General features: G+C 38.4%; 1 long non-coding RNA gene across 1 annotated transcript in view; it reads left to right on the top strand.

Moving 5' to 3' along the window:
• The first annotated feature begins 18041 nt into the window (after positions 1-18041).
• Positions 18042-27387, top strand: part of LOC148217058 (uncharacterized) — a 105722-nt gene continuing 96376 nt past the window's right edge. Inside the window, exons 1-2 of the long non-coding RNA XR_015797919.1 lie at positions 18042-18125; positions 20650-20723. This is a non-coding gene — a long non-coding RNA (uncharacterized LOC148217058). The remainder of the gene's footprint in view (positions 18126-20649; positions 20724-27387) is intronic.

Below are 27387 nucleotides of genomic sequence, written 5' to 3' on the forward strand. Positions count from 1 at the left end.
CTACCATTCAAAGGACAATTGTGACACTTGATTTTTTTCCTCAAATGAAAATTAGTAACACTTGTACTGGATTACAGGAATGTTGATAGTAATAAAAAGCAGGGGAGGGAATGACAGCCTATAGGATGAAGCAACAGACAATCTAAACAAGAAAAGCACACACACAGCTAAAATTGAGGCTCACGTATTCCGTGTGGTGGGCCCTTCCATGCCCTGTCCTCACATTTGCTGTGTTCAGTTTGGTGACCAATTCAGAAGGGAAGAGCCTCAACTGATCCTGAAAACAGAAAGTTAGAGATATTTCCATATTTAAATATGGATACTTCCTTAAAACAAAACAAAAAACAAACAAAAAACTGGGTTTTTCTCCCCTCTCTTCAAGGCAAAGGATATACCTATGGCACAAATTTATCTACTTTGTCATTCTTTTGCAGCTTATTTCTGACTAGGAAAATATATTATGCAAGATGTGAAACAGGAAAAAGAAAGAGAGTAACTATCTTTATGCTTCTATTTTTTCTATGTGGTTTTTCCATACAGAAATGGAAGTCATCTAATTTTCAGGTAGGTGTATAATACTTGGGCTGCAAAACTCAGTATGCCCACTAGATGGGAGCAAAGAAGGTTTTCTGTACCTCTTTGCTGCCATATAGCAGTCATTCAGATTTTTTGCAGCCCAGGTATGGTAACTCTAACACAAAGAGAGTCGTTCATTAATTACATAGAGATCCATATATATTTCCCATGCATAGAGACAGGTTTATCCTTATTTTGAATAAAAATTATTTTACTTATTTATGTATTTAAGTGATCCATAGAGCCACCCATCTCACAGCAGTGACTCTGGGCAATATACAAAAATTAAAACCAGAATAACAACATGATGCCCTGATTAAAACAATAACCCCCCCAAAAAATCCACATCACCAACAAAACTCATCTAACTTCCTGGCCCAAATGCCTGGGAGAAGAACCAGGACTTCAGTGCTTTATATAAGGCTAACAGAGTCAGATCCATCCTGATCTCACGGGGTGGGGGATGCTGTTCCGTAGGGCAGGCACAGCCACAGAGATCCAACAAGATGGCATTGTTTGATACTAGGAATCCAGAGCATGCCTTTCCTACTAGATCTGGTGGGGTAAGCAGAAACAATAGGGGATAGGTGGTACCACAGTAGCCTGATCCTATGCCATACAGAGTTTTATAGGTGGTAACCAGCACCTTGAAGCCAACTAGGAACCAGTGCAGCTTGTGGAGCAGCAGTGTTATATGAGCACATTGAGAAACACCAGAAATGGCCCCCACTGCTGCATTCTAGACCAGCTGCAGCTTCCAAATGCTCTTCAAGGGCAGCCCCATGTACAGTGTGTTACAGTAATCCAAATGGGAGTTGACTAAGGCATGAGCCACCTGGAGCTAGGTCTCCCAGTCCAGGAATTGGCACAGTTAGTACATAAGACAAAACTGTGCAAAGGCCCTCTAGCCATGGCTGCCACCTGTCCTTCCAACAGGAGCTGTGAATCCAAGAGGATCCCTAAGCTGCAACTAGCTCTGACTGGAATAATCTGGCCATGGAGGAGGTTTTCTCATGGATAGAATGAGCCAAGCTCCCTTCCCTGAGACACAGGCTTTGAGAAAGATGGGGCCACCACCAGCCATTTAGGCAGCTGAATGACAAACCCTTTAGACCAGTACTTCTCAACCTTAGCAATATGTGGATTTTAACTTCCAGAATTCTCCAGCCAGCATAGCTGGCTGGGGAATTCTGGGAGCTGAAGTCCTCATATCTTAAAGTTACTAAGGTTATTAACTACATATCTTAAAGTTGCTAAGGTTTGTTTTAGACCAAAGCAACTCCATCTCTGCTTTGAAGTGACAGATATCCAAACAATTTATATACTAAAACACAACCCAATCCCTGTCTATCCATACTTATCTAAAGGCAGACAGGTGCTTAAGTTTGCCACCTTAAACTTATCTCTAGACTTGCATGGTTCTTTAATAGTTGGCTTAAGGATCTGAGAGATGGGGAGGAAGTCAAGGAGGAAGCCTAATAGTTAAAATACCAGCAGTCTTCCAAATTCTTTCAGGTATCTGCAGCAAATGATATATTGATCTTGCTGTTAAACTGCACAGCTGTAACCAACACATTAGACATGGAAGATAAAAGCAATGACTAAAAGAACCTTATTTCATCTGTCACACCTGAGGCTCTGCCTTCTTCAGACCTTTAGTGTATTAGCACAGAAAATCAATTAGATAAAAAACTATACAAATGAAGGGGGAGAGGTTTTCTCTTAAGTGTCCATTCAAAAAGCCTTGGTGTGCCTATTAGCGTTCAAGTAAGCAACTTTTTTTTTTCTTTTTGAAATGTTGGTAGTCCAAACTCTTATTACATATTATTTATATTACATTTTGGCTAAGCTAAAGATCAATTTACAGCTATAGCAGAACTTGTAATCAGGCAGAAAATGTAGCAACAGCATTTTCTTATCATTCACGTTCCAAGTTTGTCAGGCATTGGTTTTAGAAGGAGGCATAATTCTCATCTAAGGCTGAAAGAGATGTTTTCTTCATTGTATTAAAATGGCATTAATTGCATCTCACCTTGATTCTATAACAAAAGAATACAAATAAAGTTATTCAAACATGAATGCTTGAATAAAATAGATTCATGAGAGGTCTGCTAAGAAGGGTTTGGTGTGTGCATCTTTTTGATAAGGTATTTGAAGAGCAAGTAAGCTCAGTTCAGTTCTGTACTTGTGAATCATGCTCCAGAAATGGCTTGCCGCCTGTAGCTGCCATTCATCTTCACCTATTTTTCTCAGCTGTTTTACAAGCTTTGGGAAAGGGTCAAGTGATACAACTGAGACAAGGATAACATCTGTATAATTCCCTCAGAGCAGTGTAAGGGAAGACAACTACAAACACTAAAAGGCAGAAATTTATGTCTTCCCTAGGTACTGTATTTCCTTTGGGGGGGGGGGAATCCTGCATAAAAAATTAAAATTACTTTGCAGTTGTAAAAAATGGTTTTGATAAATCACTTTTACAAGTGCTGGATGGTTGTACATCATTGCCTGCCTGAATCACCCTTCCGGCCAAACTTATTTATTTATAAACTTCCTAGATAATTTAAGTTAGACCAGAATAGTGACCTGTCTCTTTTAAGGTAGACGCTATTTTTTTTTTCTTTTTGAATCATACAACCATGAAAGTCTGGTTCCAGAATTCTAGAGTTCCAGAAGAGGCTTGCAATTAGGCTCATAAGAGCTTTGTTTTGAAGGTATTTATGCTTCCAAAGCCTATGCTGTTTTGCCCTGTCCACCCTTCTAGCAGTAGGACTCCATTAGTCCCCCAGCATAATTCTGAATCTGAAACAAGCATTATATTTCCTACCACCTTTCCCCCTTTTACTAGGTCTTCCAATTTTATCCTCTTTCACACTCTCTCCATACTTCCCCAAATTTAGCCTCTCAAATTGCCAAAATCCACTGTTGTGATACACAAAGTAAATAATAAAATTAAAGACCCCTCTCCCCCCTTCAGTATACTGTGCTGGGATTTCCAATTCTGACTTAATTGGAAGGATCGCTCTTATCTGAAGACAAACCTATCAGTGACTGAAATCCAATATGCTTTCCTTCTCATTATGGTGGCTTAAATAAATGATGAAATAGTTTTGTTTTGTATGTGTGTTTTGTCACCGTGCTGCCCACTGCAACACTTTGGGGACACTGACTGAGACAGGAACTTTACTGAGGTCCAGAATCAAAACAGAAGGGATTTGGATTCATCTCCTTCACTTGGGGAAAATGAAAATCCATCCCCAATTATTCCACTACATGCCACTTGAGATACAATATATAACACATAGGGAAGGTTTTGGTTGCCCATTACGATCTTTTATTTTTTTCTTTCTTTAAAAAAAAAAAAAACATGTGCTAGGTGATTCCCAGACATACGCAATTTAGAATTTAGAAACTGAATCCAGGTTTATTGCATGCTTTAACTAATCTTTTGCACATGTTATCAAAATGTTTTCTAACTTATCTGGAAAATCAGGAGGGCTAGAAAGTTATTTCATTAAAACAGATTGCCTTCTAACAATAGCTGGCAAGTTACAAAAATATTTCCCAAGGACAGCATGCAGTCCACAGGCCATATGTGGTCCACCCCTGCTCTGCTGAAAATAGCTGAATACTGCATACTTTTCCTAAATCAGCCTAACAGAACATAAGCTCTCTCTGGAGGAGCAGGCAACACTGAATCCTTTGCCTGCTGTTAATCTGCATGGTGGTGGCAGAAGTGAAAGATAATTTGGCACTAGATATTAATACAGTCTGGCAGCACAGAGCAGAATGGGAAAGTAGACCTTTCTTGAAGGCATAGCATCCAATGGAAGACTGGACTCAGGAATTAAATGGCTGAGTCACTGTTGAAAAGCTGCTTAGGTACACCTCAACGCTTGCTCTTGCAGCGTGGCCCCTTCATCTCAGCCAGCCATATTGGCCTCTCTTCTTTTAACTCTTTGAAGGTTGGCTAGAAATGCTCTCTTCAAGCTTTGAGGAAGAAAATATCCGCAAACAAAGCAGCAGAGTTTTCTTACAGCTAAGGAAATAGTGACCTGCCAGATGTTGCAAAAACATGACTCCCAGCAGCCCCGTCCAACAGAGAGGAAGGCTAGGAGTTGTTGTCCAGCTACACTGATTCTTTTCCTTTAACCGAAAGTAAACATTCTCTCCACAAAATTGCAGACTGGTTCCCAAAGATTATTTTGTTTATGAAACTTTCTGGGCTGATGTGCAAGAAAGGAAATATCAGAACTGATAGAGGAAAATGCATTGCCCATCATATTTCAAATACTATAATGCTGCCTCACAAGCCATTCAGTTCTTTCTCAGACAAATCAGAAATAACTTCCATGCCATCTCAAAATAGCTTTGCTGGGCTGTTTCCCCCCCCACACACACACGTATTGGTTGTGTCGATCTGTTTTATGATTTTAATGTTGTTATGTTAATAAATGTAAACTGTTTATAGGCAAGGTAGAAGTATTCTTTCATTTCTAATGGAACTACAACTTATTAAAAGAATAACCCTATGAATCAGATATTATCACTTGCTAATTACAGTAGTAACTCTGCTCATTCTATACAACTGTTTATTTGACTTGGTATCTAACTTTCCATATTGCTAAGATTTTTACAAAACATACAAATAATACAGAGAAAAGCATAAGGTCCATATTAAAAGGATCACAAATCCTGGTCAGGATTCATTCTAGTATTCTGAAGAAGTGAATGATATAGTTCAGGGGTTGGTAAAAATCTAAGAAAAGGAGATTATTGCTAAGCAGTTAACAAGCAGCCTTACTGTCTGAAGGTGGAGAGTTTAGGGTATCAGAAAACTTGATCACACTGTCAGTGTTGGGATACTATGCAGTATCCATGAATGTATACAATTGAATGGTGACAGGAATAGATTCCAACATTGTACCTAGAAATGAAAATCTCCATTTTATCTTCTGTGTGGAACATTTAGCACTCTTTCATCTACCTACATTTACTTGGAATTATAGAACATGGTAAGATTTATGTACAATATTCTTAAGATTACATGGTTTCTTCATAAGGATTGGCTCTCTGTACTTAGATTCATGTCCAGTTACAGATGGGAACTTTCGTTTGCGGCAAGAAATGAATCCTGGCAAATAAATGACTTTGGCTTTGGGTAAACAAATGCTGATTAAGCACCTCCACCTCACAGTACAGCATGAAGAGTAAAAAATATAATGATTACCCATATCTTGAAAATCCAAAATATTGTTTCTCAAAACAATTAGCATCTACACATGGCTCTGCAGAACTTGTAAGTGACAATTCAAGTAAAACATCACATTTCATTTTAAAGTATTTCACTCTTTCCTGATTTGCTATTGCAGCAAAATATTGCTTTGTCTTTTCTTTCTTGAAAACTTGCCCAAGTTTTTTTTTCCCCCATTACAAACAGATCAAGGCAACATTGCAGCATTTTGTTATTTGCAGATCAAGACAACATTGCAGCAGTACAGAGATTAGGTTGGTGCATTTCATGCATTTCAGCGTTGCCATCTAGTGGAGCAGCAGCCTGCTTGTCAAAAGGACTGAGATTCCACACTATCTCATTAACAGTCTCAAGGATTACAGGCCTTCTAATTCTTCATGCTGGTTCTTCCTGATACTGTGCACTGAGAGGCACTATTCCAATAACTCAAGAGTCTCAGAGCTCCAGCTTCTGAGAGTGCTGAGCAGTGATCAAAGGGTCATGCTTCTTCAAGGTCTGGAAACAGGCAGGAGAGGCTTTTCCCCCTGCTATTCACAGTCCTAATGATGGTATATGAAAGAGGTTGACAAGCGCTACAATCCAAAATCCTGTGAAGGCCTCCAGATGTGGTGCCTCTGAAAGCTTGCTTTTACATTAGTGTGATGAAGAGAAGAAAGAACTGGAAACTTATATACATTTCCAGTCTAAAAGCCTGAACTAGGTGCCTCAGGCTGTGCAAAAGAGAGAAGTAGAGATCTATCCAACCAGGAAAAAAAGAGAGAGAGAGAGAGAGAGAGAGAAAGAGAGAGAAAGAGAGAGAGAGAAAGAGAGAGAGAGAGAGATTCAAAAGCAAAGTTTCCAATTGCAATAGACATTTACAGAACCTATAATACATTATTATGTGCCTTTGGAGTGTGTTTTGACCCCATAGAATCAAAGTTGGGAGGGATCACTGATGTCATCTAGTCCATCCTTGCTCAGTGCAGGATCCAGTCTCTGTTTGAAGACCTCTACCAAAGAAGAACTTGCCATATTGTAGAACAGTGGCAGCTCATGCATTTCCTGATCTCTAGTCTGAACCTCCTTCTTTGTAGTTTTAACCCATTGGCTCTGGCTCTGCCCTCTGGGGCAACAGAGAATAAGTCCACTTTTTCTTTGGTGTGACAACCATTCATATATTTGAAAACTGCTACCATGTCTTCCCTTAGCCATCTCTTCTGTAAGCTAAACATTTCCAGATTCTTTCACCATTCCTTGCTTACAGTGATATTTAATACGTACAGTGATCTTAGTGTAACAAACTGTACATATACAATTCTATACAGACCATTTCAAATGGAGCTTTTTAAACAGGGTCTTATCTGTTTCACGCCCTCCTTCCCTCGCCCAGCTTCTTTCTGTGCTTTCATTTCTGGGCTCTCTTCCATCCTGGGGAGTAGAATAGGAAGAGGGAAAGAGGGCTTCCCTGATTCCAGCTTTGTTGAGGTATCCTCCCAGACATCCAGTCTGTTCTCTAAAAACTGCACTTCATTCCACCAGCCAGTTTTCCCAGTGCATCTTTCTCAGTTCCCTCTTGCTCCTGCTGTCCATAAACTATACCAGGAATACACAACAACCCCTTCCTCCATGACTTAATGCTTCTGCCCTTGTTAGCCCTTCAAGGTAGTCCAGACAAGGAGCATCAGCACTATCTTTATTGCAGGGTTACATTAAACAGAATATTGCAAGACTGGAAGTATTTCACCCTTCCTCTCTTTTTGGTCTCTGGAAAACTAGGGAGGATCCCTTCTGAAATGTTTCCTATGCTTTTCCCTCATTTGCAGACGGAGCTGCCTCTTATGAGAGTGTTGCTTAGGCTACGAGTCTTCCTCCTGTCTCCCAAGGTCATTCCCACATCCCCTTTATATATTTACAATGATAAGCAGGCAGGCCTACATCCAGGACAGGGACAATGCTTTTCTGTGCCTATGTAACACTGAACTTGATTTTGGTCTATAGCAAAAATAAAACAAACAAATAAACAAAAACAAAAACTTTAACTTTGAGATTATTACATCATCCCAAGTCTCTCAGAACAATTTACCCTACCACAGGAAGAAAACAAAGATCAACCCAAAAATCCAGTACAATTTTACTGTACTTTCCACTCTCTGACACACATATACACTCAGCCTGCCACAACTGACCTGTGGAAAATGTCCTAGAAATGGTGATGTTTAACATTCTATTTATTGTGTTTTTGTTCAAGGTTGCTGTTGATATTGCTGGTAAAGCATTTTGATAGCATTTGTATCCTGACAAGTGAATATAATGTTTTATTTTTACGCAATTCTTGAAGGAGAACTGTACTGCAAAATGCAAAGAAAGATGCAATCTGAGATTCTAACCTTCACAGTAGCCTTGAAAGGTTGAAATAGGTTGAGTATTCATCTGAAAAAAAAAATGTGAGAGCAAAACTATTATTATTAGGCTTTGATACCACACTAGAAGCAGGACTGCTGGTTTGAGCAGATGGTGCTCCTGGCCTATGACAAAAAAACATGAATGAGGAAAGAAGATGGATTTGATACATCTATAAGCTGCTCTAGGCTCTAAGATGAGTGAGCAGCAGTTACACTGCCTGCAGAGATTTATGCTTATGTTCTCAAGATAAAAATGTGTATTTTTATCTTGAGAACATAGTAAAATGTAATTTGGCCTCATATGCAGTCCCATGAGATTGGAGTCCTGTGGCTCTAGCATCCCAGAGACTAGTGTCCCTGATTTTGAGGTTGCAGTCAGACTCCTGGAATTGGACTATGTAGATGGTGCTGCCAAGAACAGTGCTACTTACATAAAGGACTCCCCAAAAAAGTCAAGCTGCATCTTACAAAGACTGAGAAGGACATGTGGTGTTAGACTAGAGCAAGAGGGAAGCCATGAACTGGATATATTACCAAGGATTGGGGCCAACACTCCAAGAGACAAAGTGGAAGCCCAAGGGCAGAAGTAGGACTTAAGAGACTGGCAAGAAGCTACAAAAGTAAAGCCAGTAAATGATATCACTCATGGTCTCAGATGTTTCTTTATCAATGACTAAACTATGGAAAGAAACAATAAGAACTTGAAATCCTGACACAGAAGGATAAATATAATATCACTGAAACCTGACGAGACAGATGATTGGAACATAGCCTAGAAGGCTCAAATATGTTGAAATGGTATAGTCTCATCAGAAATGGAATTACACCTGCATTAAGAAAGCATATGCCTGCAGAGAAATTAATGAGTCTCAACATAAAAATCCTGTTAACAGTGTTTGGATAAGAATAAAAGGAGAAAGAAGCATCATATTGTCATAGGAGTTTCTTGTAAATCATCTAGGCAGGCAGAGGTTATGTATAAGTACCTCCTGCATCAGATGACCAGTTTTTGAAAGAGGTAGAGAATAATGACAATGGGAGATTTCAACTACCTTGACATCTGCTGGAAATCAAATTCTGCCAAAAGTCAGAGGCCCCCAAAATTCTTGTCATCTGTAGCTGACAATGTCATTTGTCAGAAAACAAAAAAAGATAAGAGGCAATCTGCTATCCTGGAACTAATTCTTACCAAAAGGGAAAATTTCGTTGACAGACTTAGTGTGACTAGAACCTTCAAGGAAAGTGAATATGTACTCATATGTAACTCAAGGGTACTTGAGTTCATGATATCAAGGGGAAAAGGCATAGAGAAAAGTCATATTTGTATCATGGCTTTCAGAAGAGCAGAACTGATCAGCTGAAATGGATGTCAGATCCAAAGGCTTGAAATCCTAAGGAGAAAAGTCTCTAAGATGGATCGGAAGTCCTACTGAATTCAATGAAATGTTGAAGGTGCAATCACAAACAATTATCTCTAGAAGGAAAATGGGAGACATCAAAAGAGACAATATTAATACATGTGGAGCTTTCTAGAGTGCTGAAAAGGAAAAGGGAATAGGAAATAGCAGGATGGACATATAACCAAAGAAAGATACAGTGCAGTCTCCCAAAACCATATGGTTGTGCCAGAAAGTCTAAAGCTCAGAATGAGCTCAGGCTTACAAGAAATACCGCAAACAACAGAAAAGACTTTTTAGGTATGTCAGAAACTAAAGGCAAAGAGGCTATAGGTCTGTTGTAGGAAGAAAGGGCTGAATTAGTAACATATGAAGGCAAGAAGCAGAATGTCTTGACTCATATTTTATATCTGTCTTCTCTCAGAAGGGAAACAAAACCCTAGCTGTCCATCCTTATGTCACCAGTGGAAAGAGAGAGTTGCAGCTCAAGACAGACTAAGAGTGGGTAAAAGATTGTTTAGCTACTTTAGAATTCAAGTCTCTAGGGCCAGGAGGATGACATCTTAGGATACTGATGGAACTAGTGGAATTGATCACAGAACTGCTAATTGTAATACTTGAGTGCTCCTGGAAAACTGGTGAGGCCCCAGGAGAGCAAATGTTCAGAAAGAGGAAGGAGGAGGATTTGAAAAATTATAGACCTGCCAGCTTGACATCTATATTGGGCAAGGTCTCAAGCAAATTATTAAACTGTACATTTATGAGCATTGGACATGCAACAATTAATAAGAGCCAGTGTGGGTTTGTCACAAACAGGTTGTGCTAGATTAACTTTATCTTCTTTTTCAATGGTGTTACTAGATTAATAGATTGAGAAAGATCATAGATATAGTATAACCCTCAGCAAGGCTTTCCACGAAGTCTCTCAATGATGTCAACAGCAATAGGATGGTAAAATATAGGTTAAATAATACAGCTATTAAATGGATTACTAACTGGCTGAAAGGCTTACCTAAAGAGTATTCCTAAATGGGTCCACATCAGCTTGGACAACAGTACTGAGTGGAGTGACACAGTCTCTGTCCTGGAGCCTGTGTTGTTCAACATTTGTATTAATATGTGGATGAAAGGGTTGAGGGGATGATTATCAGATCTGCAGAAGACACAGAACTAGGAGGAGTGGGTAATACTTTAGAAGAGAAAAAGAAGCTCAACATATGACGTTCAGGTTGGAAATATGTAAAAACTTGCATCTGGAAAAAAAAATGAAAAACACAAGTATAAGATGGTGAATACCTGATTTGGCAGTGATACATGTGAAAGGGATCTGGGAGTTTTAATAGAGCACAAGATGAACATGAGCCAACAGTGAGGCCTGATCACAAGCAATAGTAGTTCTACTTCACTCCACCTTGTAAAACCATACTTAGAATACTGTGGCCATCTTGGGGCACTGTAATCTAAAAAGGACATTGACAGACTGGAGCAAGTTCAGATGAAGGCTACCAAGTGGAGAGGGAACTGGAAACCATATCCTATGAGGAATGTTTAATGGAACATTAGCCTGTAGAACAGGAGACTAAGGAGAGATTTGATAGCAGTCTTCAGATATCTAAAGAGTTGTCATACAGAGGAGGGAATAAACTTGTTCTCTGCTGCTCCAGAGATCAGGCCCAGAACTAGCAGCTTGAAACTTAAGATTAAGTTGTAGTAAAAAAAATAAATGATACAATAGCAGGCACCATCAAACTGATTTCTGCATTTGGAGGAACACTTCCTGGCAGAACACTAAGAAACGTGCAGATCTACTTCTCCTAAGCATTGTTATTATCTGTCTCCTTGAGAGCTAACAATTGCTAGGGGAAAAAGTGGGAACATGTATTTAGCAACATAATAAATTTGGTGGTGAGGACTGGCAGGGACAGACTGAGTAGGAATATGAGAGTATTTTCAAATGCTCAGATGACTAGATTTCCCCCCACTATATATATATATAGTTATGAGGGAAAGAGAAAAGGGAGGGGGGGAGAGATGTAAATCCTTTCCCCGTGTATGAACACAGCACCGGACAAATTGATCTGGCACTTACAACGACAAGCCCTGCTCTGACATAAATCTATTCAGTGGCTAGTTTGCCAGAACAATACAATATACATGTCTCCAACTTGGCTTTCATACAAATTAAGTGTGCAGATGATCGTAATTGCTAGGAACTAGTCTTTGATTATGGTGATACATAAATATCACAACATATAACATAACATAACATAACATAACATAATATAAAACACAAACAGATCTCTTTCATGTTCAGTTGTTTTTAAGTATTGCAGATGGGACTTTATCTAACAAGGCCACAGGGAAATGCTAGAAATGATAGTTGAGGGGGAGCAGGGGAAAGAGAGAGAGAGAGACTCCCTTAATATCATCTTGACTTCTGATAACTACATGGACATATTCATGTTGGGGTTTTGGTGATAATACTGAAGTACAGTAGTTTGCAGGACTGAAGACAATAACAGCAACAATGATAATCACTTTCAATCTAGTCTTCTGTCATTGGATTTTCTGATGATCTCTCATCTAGATTCTTACTAGGTCTGATCCTGATTCAGGGGAAAGATCAAATCAAATAAAAACTATAATAAAAAATACAAGTAAAATAAATACTTTGTTGTTTCAAATTCTGCAAATGAATGATAATTCATTTCTGAGGATTTATTGATATAAAACCTTTTATTTACTACAAAAATAAATGCTGCAATGCTATAACAGTACACTGTAGATACTGTAACTATAAATGCTGTAAATGATGACTCTGTATACAAACATACTGTTAAAAACATTAAATAAAAATTTGGGGCAAAATGTTTTCCCTTTTACCAAAATTCTCAGCTTAGATGTGGCCTTGGGGTCTGGGGGTAAGGATACCAACTGCATGTTTTGCCCAGAGTGCCAGTCATGGGGACCAATGTCAGTTGAACTCTCTCTTGGCTGCGTGGGCCACAGCTTCATTTCAACAAAGAAGATACATGCAGGTGTAGATGCCATGGGACATGAAGTCATCTCAATGCATGGGATTCTTGGAAGAACTGAAGAGTCGGCTGCTTCAGCATCACTGGGGAAGAGCTGCTTGAATAGGAGAACTTAGTGTCTTGGCAATCTGCCCAGATCTGCACAGAAAGGACAAAGTGTGACAATAAATTGCAAGCCCTACATATGGTCTTTAGAAACAAAAGTAAAATTGTATTTTCTCCATAAACCTTGTTCTCTGGTTTAGTCTATCAGCTAGTAGAAATGTTTCATATCAATAGACATTAAAAAAAAAAAAAAGCATTAACAGAAATTCTGTGGGACTCTCCCAGTGCAAGAAAGTGTTTGCTTTTGCAGTTTGAGAAAATTGCTCCCTTTCCTCAAGCCAGACATTCAATACTCTTTTAGAGATATGAGCTGTTTAGGCTGAGCGTACTGAATTTTAATTTTTCTTCATTGCCATAATTTCTAAAGAAAGGGAGGAGGAATAAATAAAGAATCTGGATGTATCACATAATGTTCTAACATGGAGCAGCAGGGAGCAGACATCTGTCACTTCCGAGCCTTATTATCCTTATCATAGAAAGACCTTTTCTATCATCGTTCTGCTCTAGGCAGAATACAAATCAAATTATGTAAGTTTTCCCTATCTGTGTGGCTTAAGCAATGCCTGGGGAAATTCTTACAGGTCTCAGATTAAAACTATAAATTAGTAAAAGGCTTGGAACATTGGGGAACCCAGACATCAGCAAAAAGAGCCAGACCAGTTGAAAGGAATAAACCTATCTGTGCTCAGAGCTAAGCAGGGTTAGGCCTGATTGGATGGGAGACTTGCCAAGAAATCCTAGTAGTGTAGGATAGGCTGAGAAGTGGAAAGTCTATTCTAAAGCAATCATACTACACCACTTCCATGCTGCCACCAGGAAAAATGATGGATGTGTCCATGTAAGTTACTGGGATCCGAGTCTAACTCAAAGAAGGTTTTACCTTAAATTTGTTCCAAAGGCTTAGACTCCTAAGCTTCAGATTCTATAATCACTGCCAAGGAAATCCAGTCTGCTGCATTGTAATCAGTCTATCACAGACTATAATGGTAGATTCAGAGGTATGGTCTGAGTTTGGCTGCAGGATAACCTCCTCCACTAGATCTAAGAACCCTGAGCCATCTCAGTGGGTGCATGGCAGTTCACATGGTACAAAGTGCCATTCAGGCTATGCAGCAATCCAAATTTAAAGGAGAAACTGTGATTTAGTGCACGCATGGGCAACCACTGGTCAGCGCTCCCCTATATCAAAGTCTTTTTCCTAGGATAATTCTACAAAGCTTCTTTAAGGGGTTGTTGAAACTTGCCTCAATAATTCTCCAGCATTTGCCACCTAAGATGGCCCCTTCACTCTTCCAAAACAGTAAAGCCAGCCTCATTCAGCATTTAAATATGCAAAGTCCATGCTGCAAGTTGGTGAATGCAAAGTCCATGCAAATCTAACTTGGTGGATTTCCCAAAGGACCTGTTGCACTGTCTTTGTCAGAACATCTGAATGACTCTATAAAGATAGGTTGTCAAGACTAAAATGGGTACTTAAATAGGAACTCCTATTCACTGAGTAAATAGATAAGAAATTGAAACCAGCCTCAGTGCACATTCTTGAATTCCAACCTAGAGGCACTACTGAAAATGAATTTATTAGGAAGTACACTTATTTTTCTGACTATTCAAGTATATCCTCCTATCATATTTCCTTAGGGTGGAAGAACAAAGTTAGACCTGAAGCTATGAAATTGCAGATTCACTTATCTGTTTTTCAGTTAGCTTGTGGAATACAAGTATATATCGGTTTTTGTCTGTTTTAGATATGAAACACGAGCTTGACATTTGAATTCAAATGTTACTAAACAGAGCTTTACAATTATATTTGGGAGCTGGGAAAGATTTACAGATACATATTAACCCTGGCATTGATTAGTCCTTTAATTTGGTACATTTTACATACCTATGCAGTTTGCAGTTATAGAAAGAAAGATGGCAATCCATTCCCCCTCCACAAAGAAGTATTGTGAAAAGAAGGTAAGGATGATCAGCAAGATTCGAAACATAATGATTTTGCAGAGGACTTGTGTTACATCTTCTACATGGGATGTAAAACACACACATGTAATATCTACAAATTTCTCTTTAAGTATTTTAAAAAGCTTTGGGGCATGTTAACAATGTAAGGATTAATTGTGGCATAAGCTTTCATTGACTAAGCCTGGTCTGCCAGGCTCAAAGGACAGCATATAGATCTTGGCTGCAGAAAGGCAGTACCCACCTACCACCCACACTCCAATTTTAGGGAGTCCCACCCAATTTACCCACTAGTCACTGCTCAGCCATTACAGTGGAAAATTGGAGGCTTGGTCTCTGCTAATTGGGAAGTGCAAATAGCTAGCTAGCAAGGGCCAAACTACTGGTTTCCAACTGATTTCACTACAAGTCTGCTTGTGGAAAATGGAGTAAAAAACACACAAACACACTTTGAGGAATTCCACTCAGGCCTGGTGAAAAGGGACTAAGAAGAAAAATTCTTGTAGGAGTTTTAAGGGAAAGTAAAAAGAATGCTGATAAAAATTCAGAAATCTAGTAAATTTGCAGTGAAGTGAACAGGACATGCAGTACCTAAGCTGGAATGCCTCTCTTTTTCTTGCTTCATGTGCAAAAACACATAATAATCTACCTTTATTACACTGAAAAGTTATGTTTTTTCTCCAAAACTGGCCAAATCAAAACAATATAGGACTACATGCACGGGGGCGGGGGGGGGGGGATCAATGTTTTCATATACCTGAAAAAAGTTTTCCAAACTTGATACTACTCAGGTACCTCAGGTGCTGCTGGGAAATGTTTGTTTGAAAACCTGAAGCCCTATAGTCAATCCATCAAAAGAAATTTGATTACATTAAATGGATCACATTATTAAACCATTTCTAGGCACTATATTTAGCTATAGAGCTACTTTCAAAGGAGTTCCCCATATATAATGTCAATTAGCTTTATTTAGTCCCTGGTGTGCTTATTTTATTGATTGCTTTTAAAACTTGATTGATCATAGCTTTATCTAAAAGAGGTCTGTAAGCCAAAATTGCAAAATGCAGGTAACTCGTAGAATAAAATGGCTTAAAACTTATCTACTAAGCTGGTGTGAATCAATAGTGCCATAAGTTGCCGCATCAGAGCACTACGGGTTGCTCCACCAGCCTCATCCTGCTTTGCATGAGGTTTTTTGGGGCACTGGAAGTGGTGGAAGAGGTGTCTGCACATGCACTGAGTGCACCAGAAGCCTCTCCCAGCTGTGGGAAATAGTGACAAGGCCAAGCTGGACAGCAGTTCTGCCACATACTTTAGGAGCCAGAAGTACCTTTGATTCCAAGACAGCTTTGCGAGTGCTTCACCGGAAGCATGGTTGAAACCAAGCCTCAACATCAAAGTTTTGCACAGTCCTCGCACATACAGCCAAACTGAGAGGCTCAATAGTGCCATCGATTGGCTAGAATGCAAATATATTAAGATTTTAAAAGACAGAGGGTGCAAATTGGTACAGATGCTTATCTGCCATATTTTACAGGGTTGGGACATCATCTCAGAGAAAGCCCTGTCTTCTGCCATTGATAAATATACCTTCTTTTAGGAGTGTCAGCAGGAGGTCATCAAAAGAGTCAAGATGGTGGCCACAATGGTGTATTTGAAGCTCTGCACCATCCCGGCCACTAGCTGGACTTTTTTTTTTTTACTATTCCTGTAGACGCCCCTGCCTTTTTTGTAGATGGGACAGAAGAATGATATGCACAGATGATCTTAATGCATAATGTTTAGAAGCACTATGAACACTATTGCTTCCATAGGCTCCTCTCTTAAATTCAGAAGTCTGATACCTAAAAAGAAAAAAAAAATGTTATGGGCTCCTGTTAGATTTTTGTGGGAAATGCCATTCTCTTGAAGCTAATCCACAACATTAATCAAAATTAGTGTTAATGTTTTCCTTGCTATCTTCTGCCAAAGAAGGTTGATGCACATCCTTTCACTCTATCACTCTTGTTCTTTCACTCTGTACATCTGCAAATACATGTATTCACACCCAGACACACCCACATAAACATATGTACAAGTATGCATGAGAGCCAGTGTGGTGCAATGGTTAAGGCAACCGGCTAGAAACCAGGAGACCATGTGTTCTAGTCTTACCTTAGGCACAAAGCCAACTGGGGGACCTTGGGCCAGGCACTCTCCCTCAGCCTTGAAGGCAATGGCAAATCACTTCTGAAATCTTGCCAAGAAAACTGCAGGGACTTGTTCAGGCAATGGCCAGGAGTTGACACTGACTCAAAGGCACATGGACACACAAGTATGCATACATAACATAGAACTAAATATCTCCATTTCTCTTATGGGTTAATTCTATCATTAGGGAAATGCATTGTCTAGATTAGTGACCAGGTTATTGTCCATGGTTAAAGCAATAGAGAAAATAAGGGGTGGGGTGGGGGAAGTCAGATTAGTATTTCAATTCCCTCAAAGCCTGGTAGGATCTGGCATCAGAATCTATGTCACAAATGATTGCCGGACCCTGGAGCCTAAGTGTTCCTTTAATGCAATCTCTGGAGAATTACTCTTTGCTTTTTGCAGATTGAGAGAAAACTGCCGCCAGTCTTATGCAGAATGTCGTTTACTCAGCATGGAAATTAGACAAAAGGTCAGAAATTCAAGCAAGTTGGAATCCTAGCAGATTTTATTTACAAATTAAAAAATGAGCCACAATGGGCTTGAACTGGTGTAGCGGGCAAATACAGCAGCGTGAATGTTGAGTGAAGAGGTTTTGGGAACATAAAACATCCACATTTACATGATAATGTACTAATTGGTTGGACAGTACGCAGCAGTGTCTGTGATTTGTTCAGGGTGGCTTCAGATGCCACAAGATCTGACGCAGAAGGCATGCCATTCCCGCAATTCTGGTGATTCTATCTATCTATCTATCTATCTATCTATCTATCTATCTATCTATCTATCTATCTATCTATCTATCTATCTGCATTGGCCTAGGTGCATACAGCATCGCTTCTTCATCCATACAAACAGTTCTGGTATTTCAGTAGCATGGATTTTTCCTTTACCTGGATTACATCTCTTGTCACTACAGCAACATATGAGAACAGGAGTGTGACCAATGACAGAGGAATCCTAATCTGTCACTGTTTAGCTAGAAAAGAAATATGATGGAAGAACTAAATGCAATTAGTCCTTTTTCAATGCAATCTATTTCTGGCTTCCAAATTGCAGTGGCAGGAGCTTTTATCGCAGAGAGATAACTGTAATCAGTGACAGCTGAACAATGCATTGAACGATACATGACATATTGCTGGCACCTGCAACATAGAAGTGCCCCGTGTTGCCATTTGCAATGTCTAAGGAGCCCTTGGTGACTTGAACTCTGCCTTGGGACAAAGTCAAGGTAATGGAAGTTTCTTGTCTCTTCATTTCACAGCAATGTTCTTTTCTCTTCTCCTGTCAAGCTCACTGATTGCAATCACTTACAGTCACTGCGAATCTTGGCTTGTTCGTTCATGCAATCGTTAGTTACATGTATAAATACTGGCTTTTTTGGCTTGGTTATCACTCCCAAAACAGATTAGCTGCTTGGAGTTTGGGCTACAGGTCCCATAACCACCAGATCAATTAAGATGTCACAATGCTGGTATAACAGATAAGGAATTATGTTTGACAGGCAATAAAACAGGATACACTTGTGAAATAAGATGAAATTTGCATCTATTGAAAATTCAGTGTTCCAAACACTGAATGCATATCTGAATTTTTCTAACTATGAAATCTGACAAGTGATTTCTTCCAAGTAGGTATGTGGATAAATGGATAGGTAAGAGTACTTGATATTTAAGGTCAAAACAATCATAGACTGACTTAAAACATTATGATTTTAAATATAGGTGTTGATAACTTCACATTGTCAGCTTCATACACATTTGAATTTTGGAAAGTTGAATTATATTTAACCTTAGAGTCATTTCTAAGTATTGAACAATACAGTATTTTTGTTGAAATCTTTGAACATTCAGGTTGCAAATTGCTCAGATTGTGGATTGTATAGCTAGATAAAAAAGACTAAATGAGAAAGAGACAGCCAAGAACTACAGGTAGTCAAAACCAAAATAAAGCAATGGTTTCTAAAAGAAAAAAAAATGCAACCCCCACCCTCCAACATACATACATTTGAGTTAATTTAAAATCTTATTAAAATCACATTAAGTACAGTTGATAGAATTATTCCCTTTATTTAATCATGTTCCTCAACTGATACATTAAAATTTAGCTTACTGAATTCTTTTGGAGGAATTCTGGGAGTTGCATCTAACACTTTCAACAGCACATGCGGCCTACGGGCATCAGATTAAGCATTTATATTCATGGCATGGCCCTATAAATAAAGAAGAATGAACTGAATCTTGAACTTTCCTTGCCACAATGAATACAGGATATTTCTGAGTCTTCTGTAACATCTGTGTGCAGGGAAGTTGTATGGGACAAGCATAGAAGCACTGACTTGCAGGATACAGCATTCTCCATCAGACACTTCTTAGAATGGAGAAATGTGTTTGAGCCAAGGCATCCAAAGGAAAACAGCAAGGGGAGCTAGATCAAATCTATCAATAACATTCAGGAGAGAGAATTTTCCCCTATATTCATGCTGATCCTAGTTCTATTTATTTACTTTATTATTATTTATATGCCACTCAAATCCAAAAAGGCTGGAAGAGTCTCACAAATAATGAGAAAGACTAACAAAGAAAATATAACAAAATCCCAAAACTAGTGACAACAATAAACCTTTCTGTACATCAACATGCCAATGAAAAGCAGTTATGACAACAATTAACTAAAGCAGAAAGGGGACCCACCATACCATCAAGCTTCCAAGGCTTTCCAGAACAGCCAGGTCTTTTGGTATTTTTCCTCAATGCCATCAGGGTAGCTCTGACTTGACGTCAAGTGGATCCCTGTTCCAAAGGAGAGGAGTGGCAACTGAAAAAGCTTGCTTGCAGAGTTCATTTACTGAATTCACTGCATCAAAAAAACTATTGCCCAAAGGACACTCAAATCCCCTGCTTTCTTGTCAGCCACAACCACTTCACATAATGGATCTCTACTGCAACACTGTCTCATATACTTGGTCATATCTTTAAATCATTGGCAGAATTCATGCGAATCAGTGCTATGTTGATGTTCATTTTATTGAACATCTCTTTGTTCATACTGACTGTTCATGACGTAGAATATTACAGAGACAGTTCAGGTATAAGTCTGCATGGTGGAGAATTAAAGGGAGAGATGGAATGCTAAGCCAATCCTGTTATTCCTGCATGTGTTGACCAAGTCCACCATCAGCTAATTGTTCTGAATTGTCTAATTCAAAGGATGGACAAGAGTTTCTAATGAAAGTACTTAGAAGTATTCTTCAGGCCTTCATGATAAATATGCAAAGATCAGAATAGAGTATGTGTACAAATTCTGAATCAGGCCAAGGCTCCTCATCTTAGCCCAGGGTCCTGTTTCTCCAAGTAACCAACTAAATGCCTCTGGGGTACTTGCAAGCAAGAGATGGAGACACTATTTTTTCCTTGTGGCTGGAATGTGTAAACATGGTGTCCTCAACCCTGTGGTAATATTAAGTCTTCAAGACTAATAACCTGGAATGACCTTGGGAGACAAGGAGAACAGCCCCAGCCAGGGCCATAGTTGAATAAGAGGCAGCTTAGCCCGCAAAAGGATTGTGGGTGTGGCAAACATCTCAGAAGGGAACCTCCCCAATTTCTTGGGCTGTAGAGGCAACAGGGGAGAAATGTACTTTCAGACTTGTTAGTGGTCATCACAACATCACTATACAAATTCTCAGGTTAATTATGCACATAGACTTTGCACAGAGCTCACGTGTGTATATTTCTTTCCCTGTCCCCTTTTAGAACTCATGTTTTCTGGTATGTGCATTTAAAGAGCTCATAAGTCCAGCTTATTCACACCAAAAAGTGCATCAAAGGTAAGATAATTCTATTGTAACATTTAGATAATGTCACTACCAAGTTATTTCAAGAAAATGGACAGACTGTTAGGGTCACTGTTCAGCTGTACCATTAGTTTAGTTAGCTAATGTACTACATTTATTCTACATAATGTATTCACCAGATTTTGCGTAATGAAATTCCTACCAAATTCCCTAGGGCTTTTTCCTTCTCAACACTTTTATCAGTAACCCTCATTCTAATAATTGAAACTAGTTTAAACAACCTCCTAACATTTATTCACCTTAATTCCTTTAGATCTGAATACCCAAAAGAAATCACCTATGCATTTTTTCCCTAGCTTCATGAAAACCTACCGTTTACTTTTTTAAAATAGTTGAGATCTTTATCTTTGCATATTTTGCCTGCTTTTTCACCATGCCCATGACCCTCTTACTATATCATTATTTGTAAAACAAAGCGTAGAACTAGTCAGACCATTCTGCAAATTAAGGAGACTTCCAGTGAGGACATGGCAAACTGACTTCCCTGAAGAAGAGGGTATGACATTACAACTGAAAACAGTGACCTGGTGCTGGATTATGGCCATCGAAACCTCTCCAAAGAAAAGAGAGATCGAGAAATTGCCCACACATACTCTGGACAGCTGGTCCTCTTGAGTAGATGGCAGGAACCAAGATTTTTGCAGAAAACGTATGAGTCAAACAGCTAGAGTCAAGGGATTCCATCAAGCTCATAGTCATAAAGTAGCCTATATGGACATAAGGTTCAGCTGAGCCTCATTTCAATCACTCTGGAATTAATTTTGTATTGCTTTTTAAATATTGAGAACCTTCAGAATGGCAAGTTTTATGGTATTCACTGGGTGAGTTTCCTTCAATCCTTTACAAAAGAAGTTTTAAGTGTGAGTTTAAGGATTTACCAAAAAAAAAAAAAAAAATTGAGGGGGAATAAACAGCAAAAGGATGAGTGTTGATTTTAGAAAGTTACAATTGGTCTAAGGGTCCAGATGGATTTAATAAATTTTTGAAATTAAATATAAGAATCCTTCCCATGGGGAACTATTCATATTTTTGCATTCAGAAAAAAAAAACAACAACATGATAAGATGAGACTTTGAAGGTTGGACACCATAGGGCACCAGAAGAAAATAAAGATTACAATTAAAGGAGAAGAATACCTAAACTCAATTTGCTAATGCAGAATGGAGCAAAATACTTTAACACTGGATGTATTGAGAGACATTTGTGAATAGTGGACTCAGAAGTTAATTTTAAGGATGTCTGCCATTGTAGATAGACTAAATGATGTTATGGAAGGGGGACAAGTTTTTCTGGATAAGATGGAATTTGATCTAAATGTGGATTTAAAAATGACAGGCTATGAGAAGGATATGGAAAAAGATCAAATACTGGATATACAAATGAAACCAGCTTATGTTTTAATAACTAAAAAGGACATACAAATAATAAACCAGAAGAGTGACTTGGATAACCTTTCTATATTGGATTTACAAAAAGGACTTGTTAAAGTTGCCAATGATTTTATGAGAAAGGAGAAAATGAAAAGAAATCAAGTGCTAGGACATTATTTGATGGTACTAAAGACTAAGATTGTTGGGAGCAAGGGGAAGGAATAGAAAGTTGGTTTATTTGATCAAGGTTAAAATAGCTAGGTTGCTATCTCTGGTAATCTTTAATGGACTTTTGCTAATGAAGATTGGATGTTTTAAGGTTTTGTTTATAGATAAGAGATGGGAAATGGGGAAGAGAGTTCATCTGTTGCATCTTAAGTCTATTTGATAAACGTTAAAACAGTTACATTGATATTTCTGGAAACTTTTATTGGATTTTGACTGACACCAAGTTTGAATGATGAGGTTTGGGGGATATGTTTAAAATATAAAATGAGATATAAATGTAAAAGGAAGGAATTCAAGGGAGATTATTAGATCAAGTTTATAATAGATGTTGTTATTACTGGTAACTCTTAATGGACTTTTACTGATTAGAATGAGGCTTTAAAAATTTATTTATAGGGAATGAGATGAAATATGGGATAAAGAGAGTATCTGTTGTATTTTAAGAGATAGTGATAAGTTATTAAAATTGCTGGGATGAAGGGGGAAGTTATGTCTTTATATATTTCTTTTCTTTCTCTTTTTTATTATTTTGTTTTTTTCTCTACACTTTTTTTCTTTTTCTTTTATTTTTTGTAGCTTGTAGTTTTATCTATACAATGTAATCTTTAATAAAAATTATTATAAATAAACTATTCTGAAAATGAAGACCTAATTGGGGGTGGGGGGGAGGGACGAGAAATTTTATTTTATTTTATTTTTATTCTATTGTGCTTTCAAATCAGTCTTGACTCCTGGTGACTACATGAACATCCCCAAGCAGTTTTCTTGGCAACATTGTTGGAAATGGATTGTCCTTGCCACCTTCCTAGACTGAGACTATGTCATTTATTTTAGCATCATATCTCTAAAACAACTTTTATTTGGTTCTTTTAATATTTCTATTTTAAAAATCAGTTGAATAATCCAAATATACATATGACAAGTTTTATCATTCTATAACTTTTCAGCTGTTTTTGTAGTAGATATGTTATGTATCTTCCCATTATCCCAAGCAAAAAATAAATAAAAAATAAAAAAGTTCTATTATTTCTGGAATGATATTCCACTGTGCATGTTCATAAAGACTGCTTGCTTGTCCTCTGTCCAATAAGTCAGCACTGTGTATTATTTCTTTTTGGTCATCATGACTGGGAGTCTCTGTGAATCTGTGAATTTTGGTCATCATGACTGTGAATCTCTGTTAGCAATAGCTCTTGTTAAAAATTGATTGTGATCATACTTGCTTTTCTCCCTCCTCATTCTTTCAAATACAAACCAAAACCCCTCTGGCTTCAAGGCTACATCATATTTGTTGATCCTTTGTGATAAAAAAAGAGAGACTGGTAGACCTACCTATCTGGTAGATCTATCTACAGTCTTTTCTGTACCTCATATGATACAAGAGTGCACCTCAGTAATGTTGTTCCTCCAAAACTGGTTCCAACTCCTCCTCCTCCTCCTTGATTTTATGGCAAAGTAAGGCCAAAATATACTTTAAGTGTAATTTTGCTATGGTGGAAAGTCAAGATGTTCTCTGTTCAACAAGTATTTGTTTAGCTCGGTGACCCACATGGAAGATATCCTAAAAAGCTAAAAAGCTGTAATGATAGAAACATACTGTACTTATTCAAGACTTAGATTTAGAAACTCTTCCTGCATAATCTGAAGGTAAATTAAGCAGGGAAAATAAAATTGGAATAACAAATTTCTTGCATCTCTTACAAACTTTTCAAGGTCAGTATAATTCTAGACTAACCAACATTAACTGATTAGAGGCTATGAAATACTAATAGCTGCTTCTGTCTAATGTCATATATCTTTTTTATTTTTGATTCTGAAAATCCAGTGACTGAAGAAGGTATTGTAGTGTGTAATGTCAGAGTCATAGAATCAGTGCTCTGCTTTCTGCTCAGAACGAGTCTCTGAGAAGCTGAATCTCGGTGTCCATCTACCAGGACTGTGTGACTCATTCACAGTGATGTGAAAGTGATCTAAATGTCCCTTCCAACCAGTTGCTTGAAGCACTGATGTGTTGTATCCTTTCAGAGGTTCACACATGATCATTTCAAGATCCCTTCTTGTTGTCTTACCTTCTGTAAGCATGGACAGAAGACCCTTCTGCTGGGATTACGAAAAAGGATCTCAAATGTACTGCAAACTCTGTGACACTGTTGTTTTCTAGTACCACTGAAAGTTTTATACATAACTTGCCTGCAGTAGAAATACATGTAGGTGTGAAGTTCTACTTTTGTGGATGAACATTTCAAATGCAAGGCCCTATCTGATTTTAGATATAAGCTGCTACATTAGTCTCTTTTCACTGCAAGGGCACCCACTTTTCTCATTGTTATCACCAGAGAGATTTATTTCATTACTAGGACAATTTCTTTCTGGATCTATACTCTTTCTTGAAATGAATTGAGAAGCTGAGCTGCTTAGAAATTGCCCTTATGCCTCCCTTTCTACCCCACTGAAAAAGCAGGATATATAGAGTCTTGAGATCAGGATGAAATGTGAAGCAATACCAAGAAAATAACATTCTCCAGATTTGTAATGGTATGAATGTGGAAAATTCACTCAGGTTCATATTTCTTTTGGATCTTATGATTAGAAGATAAGCAACTCATATTTTATTAATTCTGAAAAAGGAAGGTACTATGGTTTAAGCCAACTGGAATCCAAAATGGATGTCCTATAACATAAAGAACCATATTTAATGGAGCCTGAGAGCAAAGCAGGATGTTTGCAGGAGGACCAGTTTGGTGTAGTGGTGAAGGTGGTGGCCTAGAAACCAGGAGTCTGTGCGTCCTAGGCCTCCCTTAGGCATGAAAGCTGGCTGGGTGACTTTGGGCCAGTCACTCTCTCTCAGCCCAACTCACCTTACAGGGTTGTTGTGGGGAAAATAGGAGGAGGAAGGAGTGTTAGGTATGTTCACCGCCTTGAGTTGATCAAAAAAAAAAAAAAAGTGAGATAAAAATTGAGTAATAATAACAAGGTAAAAAAAGTCAAGATGGTGGCTGAGATGGTGCAATTGAAGATTTGCTTATTTTTATGGGTGGAGTTTCAATTGCACCATCGCAACCACCACCTTGACTTTTTTTATCATATCTGTGGACACCCTTGGATCAAAGCAACAAAGAGTCTTCTGTCATGTTAAGGACTAAAACAACCCTACTAATACACAGATAGTGAGTTTTTAAGGTGCTACTGACACCTTTTTTTCTGTAATAGTCAGACATGACTTTCCCTCTGGAAACTGAGGTCCAGGAGTAATGCAAGAGACCAGCAAACAGCCCTTTCCCAATGCTCTGACATTTCCACAGGGTTTGACCATTTCCTTGGAGTAGCGGATACTACAAAGTGTGAAAAAGTAAATCTTGCCAGTAGAGGATCCGTCTCCAATCCTCCTTCCCCCATTTTTCTACACGACAAAAAAGATGACAAACCTACTAAAAAACTTTGACAGCTAAATCTCTCATTCCCCAAAGGCAAACCAAACATGACATAAATGGAGGGCATACGTATTGCATTAATATTTTTCATGGGCAACTCTCTTTGTCAAAATGTTGATAAGATGAGCCTCCACATGGGTATTGTAGCCTCCAGAATGTAGAATGTTCGCTTCTGAATCATATTCTTTCTCCAGAACTATTTCTTATGCTATGTTTGATGGCAATGATGTATGTTCTGCTTCCGTGGCTGTGAGCCCAACTTTTAACGGGCTGAAAATCCTTCCACTGAAAATTCTTCTGAGTAAAATTTCAGTCTCAGTCACCACTACTTTTTAAAGAAGTGGTTCATTTGGCTAGAAAATAGATATATCCTTGGAATGGTTATAAAGTTCTTATTCCTAAAATGAACAAACAAAATAGGAATTAGTCATTTCACATTATACCCAAGTACTGGACTAGTAAATCAACAGTGCAGCCATCTGTTTCTAAATGACTATAGAGATTTATGAAGTTGATGAGTTTTTGCTGTCTCTTTCCTAGTGCCAAGGCACACTTGACCTTTCATACTAGCCAAGGGTTTATCAGATCACTAGCAGCCAAACTAGCAGCCAGATTCAAATTATCAGCTGCTTGGGAGAATTCCTAGTTCCTTGTCCTCTTGCCATATTCAGATTATTATTCCCATGGATAAGTTATGATTGATTGGTGACCTCTATGAGCATAAGCACTGGCAATCACAGATCAGACAGCCACTTCAGTCATAATTTGCTTTTGCAGACAAATAATGTGTGAATATTTACAGATGCTCTATAGAGCTCCACAAAATGTCAACAAATATGATGGATATTTTTCCAGCCTCCATAGATTTTGCTCAGATAAATAGAACTGGGGCTAGGCCTGTGACTATGAAAAGTCTCAACTTTTGTACTGATTGAACTGTTTAATGTACAGTACAATAGTTTCCAAATGTCCTATTATTTCTTCATTCAGCTTCCTTCTTTGGAGGCTAGACAAAACTACCAAATGGACAACAAATGCAGAAAAAGGTCCAGCATCCTTAAATAAATGCAGATTCTGGATTCTCCTGCAGCAATAGCAATAGCGATGAAGGAAATAAGCACAGTGGAATTATCTGACTGCAACTAAATTGATGCTGCTCACTTGACAGGATGGGAAGAAGGCTTACTCTTCATGGTTCTTTCACCTGAAGATTTTGAACTAGTTTGAAAGAAGCTCTGGATTTGGAAAGCTGAGCTGAATTAATTCTTGCTCAACTGTGGTTTAATTGAAACCACCAAGAAGCTTGATTTTGACAGGAAGAAGAAGATGGTGGGACACTGGAACTCCATTTCCCAACTGGAGAGAATTTTTTCTCCACTCCTCTTACAACTCCTGAGTTCCATGTCCTATAAAACAAATGCTAACTTGAACTGATGCCTAGACTCCTTGACTAGTTGGTTATTTTCCCCCTTTCCATTTTGGATAGAATGGGGTGAAAAGGACCTTGCTTGGAGGAGGGCAATGATCTTTACATGATTCACAGTATTATGTATTACTTTCAAACTGCTTCACAGAGTTTGGGGAATGAAAACAGTGGCAGTCTGGAAC

Source organism: Python bivittatus, unplaced genomic scaffold (genome assembly GCF_059951505.1).
Source record: "Python bivittatus isolate LINGU-HERP-01145 unplaced genomic scaffold, Pbiv_v1 ctg000020_np1212, whole genome shotgun sequence".
Classification (NCBI taxonomy): domain Eukaryota; kingdom Metazoa; phylum Chordata; class Lepidosauria; order Squamata; family Pythonidae; genus Python; species Python bivittatus.